The 6,765-nt window shown below is 31.8% G+C and overlaps 1 non-coding gene across 1 annotated transcript; it reads right to left on the bottom strand.

Annotated features, from left to right (window-relative positions):
* Positions 1 to 564: 564 nt before the first annotated feature.
* TRNAG-GCC (transfer RNA glycine (anticodon GCC)) lies at positions 565 to 635 on the bottom strand. Its single transcript has one exon. It is a non-coding gene; the product is annotated as a tRNA-Gly (tRNA).
* Positions 636 to 6,765: the final 6,130 nt, after the last annotated feature.

The following is a 6,765-nucleotide window of genomic DNA, read 5'->3' as shown; positions in this document are numbered from 1 at the left end:
TAAATGTCGGTTCACTTTTCAAATTGTTGCCACCAAATATTAGAACCCTGCATTATACATAATGAAGAACTGCATGAATGTATGTATATTTTCTCGCACTGTGAAAAAACAGCGGTACCTAGAGACATCAAAATTTGAATAACCTAGTCCTCCATTCGAATATGGGCATCTGGAAGCCCAAATTCGGAATTTGTTTTATTATCTGCTTCATATTTTTTCAAACAGTAAAGAATTTTTTATTAACAAATTCAACGATTTCAAAGCGAGCAATAGCAGAACTGTATGGGGGGAAAAAAAATTCTTGTGCATGCGAGACTGTGTATCGGTAATTCTAAAGATATGCTTTTTTAAATATTTTGTAATACTGCTGTTGAATTGAATTTTATGCTTAAAGTGCGAAGAACATGATATTTAATAACTCAAAACGTTAAACAATTCCCCTTTGGGCGTAATATAAAACGTGCAAGCTTTCAGATTTTTATTTTTTTCATTCTTATACTTTAAAACTATTTCAATGGAACCTAGCGTTACATACTTGAGCAAAAATTTTGCAAAATAGATACATGCATCGGCCGGGAATCGAACCCGGGCCGCCCGCGTGGCAGGCGAGCATTCTACCACTGAACCACCGATGCTACGTTAAGGATGACAATACAACTCAATTTGAAAGGTAACTGACCCATTGAGCTCATCTACTGCATGGATGAGCTCAGTAGGTTACTTACCTTTCAAATCGTAGGTCATCGCGATGACCTTTGCTTCTCATTTTCTTCCCTCCGAAGTTGAAGGGAAGGGAAGGGAAAAAGTTCTTCCTTGGAGCTTTTATGCTTTGAGGTTAGGAAGCAAATTCTTTCCAATTTTTTATGGCGGTGGCGGGAAGTTGTTTGATGACTCGAAAATTTGTTGCTAGGCAGCCTGAAAACTATCGTTCTGTAGGCAAATTAGCATATGGTGGACTAATATTTAAATGAAACTTTGATTTAGGAAATAACGCAATTTTGCGCATTGTGTTTTATAGTCATGTCATTCTCATTTATAAACTTTAGACTTTACGAATTCTTTTTGCAGTCTTTATCAGTTCAATTCATTATTTATGGTGTCAGAAATGTAGTTCATGAATTACACTAATGATTGAAATGTAATCGATGTTCGTCATAATAATCGCTGATGAAAGTGTGTAATACATTCATCTTCGTTCAACGATCAGGGCGTGTTCGTTTAACAAAGGTGAATTTATTACACACTTTCATCAGCTAGACATTTTTTGCTCTAGTCATTCATCTAATTTGACGGTTGTTACAGCGAGCATCGCTTGTATTGCGAAAATAATCATTCAGATGTACTGGAAATTATATTAAATAGATTGTACTTACGTTTGAGCGCAAACCTTGGCTCAGTTTGGCGATTAATAAAAAGGATTCAATATTTTTTTGGATTGCAACTTACAATGGATAGGGTTACCTAAAGAACTGTTATGCGTATGCTTACTAGAGTTTGGCGCCTTCTGAAAATTTGGCGACTTCTACTAAGATGATGGCGATCATAGGTAAGTAACAAATAGATATGCCAATAAAAGGAAAATAGAGATGAAATTGTTAACAAGTAAGTGCATTGTTTTAGATAGCTGATTAGATTATAATATATGCATTTTTACTTTTATTATTTGAAAGCTAAATAAAAGATCTATTAGGTGATGGAAGCAGTTCTGAAAATTAGCAATTTTCTAGGAAAAATAAATGAAAAATCATCTATGGAAAGGTTAACAACATGAATTTTCCAGATTAAGCAGTGATTAATACTGTAGTAGTGAATCTAAAAATAATATGACGCTAAAAGTAGCGATACTAGGCTAGACAAATAGACAAACAATGGCTTTCTGGCTTCTTAAATGAGGCTCTCGTTGTGACAAACAACAGTCTGATTTTTGAAATATAATTTTAAAAAGCAGTCGTAATACAACACGCCTTTTTGATAATTAATATTTAGATTCCTTGAAATAGACTTTGAGCATAGTAATTTTAAATAACTAGTTCTTTTGAACTGATCATCAGAATAACAAGCAAAAGCTACACAATTCCATTTCTGCGACTCTCTTTCAAGGCGATGGCTATCAATACAGCAGGAAAAGTATACGCGTTCGTAATGCATAGTATAATATACCTTCAACCTTTACTGAACCGCAATACCAGCTCTATGTATTTTGCTCTCCCCCCCCCCCCACAGTGCATTATCTGCGGATCCTGTTTTCTAATTATTCCGGTGTTCTAGGTGCCTCAATAAATTCTCAAAATTTTGCCGTCCCTAAATACTGCTGCTCATTACCTTACTTAAATTGTAAAACTTTTGCCATCCCTAAATTTTGTCACTCGATATGTTATGTCTCAAAACTAGTTGTATAGCAGCAGAAATACAGTCTATTTACAAAAGTAAAAAAAAAAAAAATTGTTATTCTTAATTTTAATTTATTAAAATTGTATATGAGTCCGATTTATAAATGTTCCATTGCTATTTTTGTAATTGCAGTTATATGTTCCCGGGTTTGTACTGCACAATGTCACCGATATACAATGGGTCGTATTTGCTTTCGGACACTTGCATTTTAAAAATTTATTTGCATAGATATTGTGTACAAAATATTGAAACACAGGTTTTAAAATTTTTCTAATATATTATTTTCCCTCTATTTTAAGTTTTGCTTGTTACAAAATAAATATCATAATAAAATAATTTATTCAAAAAGCTATGAGGTATTTCCTCTCACCTTTCCGAATACTTCCGCGACGCAACTGGAAGCACGTTCGACGCGTATTCGGGAGGTCCAGGGTTCGAATCCCTGCGAGGGCAATGCACATTTTTCACGTTCTAGCATCGATATAATCTAATGACTCTATAAAGTGTTAATCAAGAATTCACGTAGTAATTCGGGCACACGAAAATTTTGTTGAAATGTTTTGGTAGACGTTTCTCATCAAAAAAAAAAAAAAAAAAAAAAAAAAAAAGTTTTTTAAATGAAAGTATACCACAAGATTTATTTTCTACGTTTGGAAATTATTACTTGCTTAACAAAATGTATTAACAGTTCCATGTTTGAAAAGGAAAATGGCGGGATGCTAAGAATTAATGATGATTTTTGTTCAAAATTTAATTATTCATCATTTTTAAGATGGGTGAAATATTCAAAATATCAAAAAGAAAAAAAAAATAACTCTTTGATGTAGAGAGTTCATTTATCTTTGATGTTTTAAAAGGAAGGAAACTGCGCGGAACTCTTGAAAGTGCACTGAAGTTTGGACTACATTTCAGGCTAACACTAATTAACTAAGAAATCGGAGATTTAAATCAAATAAGACCTAAAACGTATTGATATAAAACTAGCATTGTAACTAAACTTGCAGACTAGACATTGTCTGGTCTGCTGCTGTTGTTTGCATTAAAATTTACCCCTAAAACTATTAAAAAAAGTCGTTAGAGAGCATGGATACATTGGGCGATCAACAGGAAGGAAATTCTTCGTCAACAAGGAAAATATACCTGGCGTTCGCAAAATCCAAGGCAAATCTAACAAATATTTATGATATTGTAACAATGATATATTTTAGATAAGTCAAATTTAATATATTTGGGTCCGATGAAACTGTGAGGAGAAACTGTGTTGTGGCGAAGTCCAAATAAAAAATTGAATCTGAAAAACATATTCCCTGCTGTTAAGCATGGGGGTGGAGATATGATGGTTTGGGTATGTTTCGCTGACTATGGGATGGAAAATTTAGTTTTTCTAAAAAATAATGTGGATCAGTATAAATATACAAGTATTTTTAATGAAAACCTGAAAGCAACTGAAAGACAATTTGGAATGCAAAATACATTCAAGATCCATCAGGATTTCAACCCTAAACATAGAAGCCTAAGTATTTGCTTGTGGTTATTATACAACCGTTATAAAGTTATCAAAACTCCTTTATATTCTTCAAACGTAAATCCTGCCGAAAATGTATGAGCTGGAGCAAAAAATAAAGAAACATTATGTTTCTTTAAAAGCTCTCCTGAAAGCACTATTTATGAAGGAATAAAAAAAAAAAGGGGGAGCATTCATTCATACAAGAAAATATTAGTCGAATCCATGTCAAAGCATCTGAAAAGTGTAGTTTTAGCTAAAGGATATTAAATGAAATATTCAATGACCGTAACGTTCATGTTTTATTACATGTAAACTTCCGTTCAAAGTGTCTACTTGTGTGAATTTATTTTCAGAATGTTTTGAAAAAATTACTATTTTTTTTTTCTTTTACCAAAAACATTTCAAATAACCTTTTACAAATAGACAAAACTTAAAGATTGTAGAGTCTTTTTAGCATTTTTCAACGTGAGAAAACTGAAGAAATTGAAGTTCGCCGGGATTCAAACTCCATACCTCGCGAATACATTTTGTTAAGCGTCGAGTGTGCTTCGAGTTACACCTCAAGAGATGCTGAAAGAAGGGATGAAAATACCTTATAAGATGATCAAAGGTAGACGTAAAGTCATTTCGATACTCTTTTGTAACTGATATTCCCAAATAAAATTGAAAAACACGTGTTCTTAAACAAATGTGAGCCACTGTCATAGGTCAGCCAGTTCTTTCTAAGGAATTTTATAAATAGCTCTAAAATAAAATAGAGAAAATTTGTACAGTTTTTGGTTGAAACTGTTGTGTGGCACATACATGCTTTCATTACTTTCTAAATTATCACCACTCCTTCAAATTCTTAAAGTTTTGTGGTCCCTAGAGTCTGCTGCTGGTTACACTGACTTTGAGACAGTCCCGAATGGCACTGTTAGCTAGTACTGTTGTAACTTGCATTGAAAAAATGTACTTGGTGATGCATTCCACATCTAATGCCTTAATTAAATCTTTATGTTGGTCCTCACATTAGTTGTGTAATAAAAATTAAACAATTAAGATTATTCAAAAACCCTGGTAAGCTGACAACTTATTTTTAAATAAATTTCGCATCTTCAGTACTAGTTCGTTTGCAGCACATGCTGGACCATTTAATTTTTTTTTAGTCTTGAGTGCGTATGGATTAAAAGCAAAGAGAAATGGCTTATCCTGTTTTTCAAATTACTTCTTTATTCTTCAATTTAATGAAAAACTTTTATATTATTAAGACCACTACGTCTTATTTTGCTTTTAGGTTGATCCTATTGAAATAACTTCACAATTATAATCGGGGAAAAATTAAAAATCAGAAGGAAATGCTTCATTTTTTCAGTCGAAAAAATATGTTCAGTATATCGCATCAAAGTTTGAAATTTGTATATCGCATGTGCGTACGCATGTGCATATAGCACAAGAGGAATAGTAATAATAATTTATTTATAATAGTAAATAACCACATAAAAGGGACAAACTTGTGAATTTTTTAAACACTTGTTTTTATTGTAAACTCTTCACCCTATATTCTGTCATGTGCTTTCAGCTACAAGAAATTTAGCCTAGCCGATACTGTACTATGCTACAGACAGATTTAATTTCAAAACTATGTGCATTTCGCAAGACACTGGAAGGAGTATTGCTACTTCAAAGAGCAAAAGTATTCTCCTCTTCTTTCCTTATGTTAACGTTATTTATTACGGAAGCTAATTTTAGCAATAAAAGAGAGATATTTTTAATAAATTATATAAAAATAACAATAGTAATATTAATTAAATATGAAACATGAATTTTGATATGAGCAAAACTGATAGCCTACAGATGACCATCGTTAGGATTATATCTTATTGAATCTCTAATACACGAGACTCAGATTCACGGAAGCTTTACGTTTGAACGAAAAGGTTGTTTCTAATATATCGGAATATGATTATTTATTGGATATTTTAGAAGAGAGGGAAACTAATTAATAGACTAATAATAGCAACTAATTAATAAACTAATAATAGCAACCATCCGGAAATAATTAATAAATTTCATTCTGTTCTCGCTTTCATGCAATTCGGTCGAATTAATTAGCCCTGACAGAGTAATGAAAACTCCAGTTAGAGGGGTTCTTGACTTCCATAAACATAGAACTCAATTTAAAACATAAATGCGAATTTTATGAATGAGTAATAAAATAATGTATAAAGTCTTGAATTAATTTAATTATAATTATGAAAATATTTAATTTCTGTTAAAAAATACGATGAGGAAGGAGCTGGATATTTGGGTACTTTTATATATTTATTATTTATTTATTAATTTATTATTATATTTGGGTTATATGCAATTGCATGGGTTAAAGCTGAAAATATAAAGCATTATTTCATGCATAGTAATTGAATCGAAATTTAGAAACTTCAAGTGCAGAGTCTCTGTGAATGCAGGACGAAATCTAATTAGAAAGAGAAAACTGAGGCACTGTCCTATCTAGACTAAAGAACCGGAAAGGCAGAATGCATGCAAAAAAGTAACAATCGATGAAACGAAGTAATATGTACAAACTCAAATAATCAATCTTACTACTAAATTATGCATAAAAAAATACTGCAAATAAAAAAAATTACAAAAAACAAAGTCTGCAAGGGTTTAGATTTTAGCGATTGTCCAACAAGACTCTTAAAATGTTTAATATGCTTTATCAGCTGAGATTATAGATAGATGGCCTAGAAGGAATGGCGAAACATTTTGCAGGATATTACATAAATATGCATTTAGACTAACATGGGAACGTTATATATCTCTGGTATATTAGAAAAGTAAAAATAAATATGTAATGTATAAAAAAGATTTATTGTTTTGAATTA

Source organism: Stegodyphus dumicola, chromosome 4, assembly GCF_044657685.1.
Source record: "Stegodyphus dumicola isolate Sdum_Otavi_A_Nest chromosome 4, ASM4465768v1".
Taxonomy (NCBI): domain Eukaryota; kingdom Metazoa; phylum Arthropoda; class Arachnida; order Araneae; family Eresidae; genus Stegodyphus; species Stegodyphus dumicola.
The sequence above is the reverse complement of the archived record's forward strand: the minus strand, read 5'-3'. Positions and strand labels throughout refer to the sequence as shown.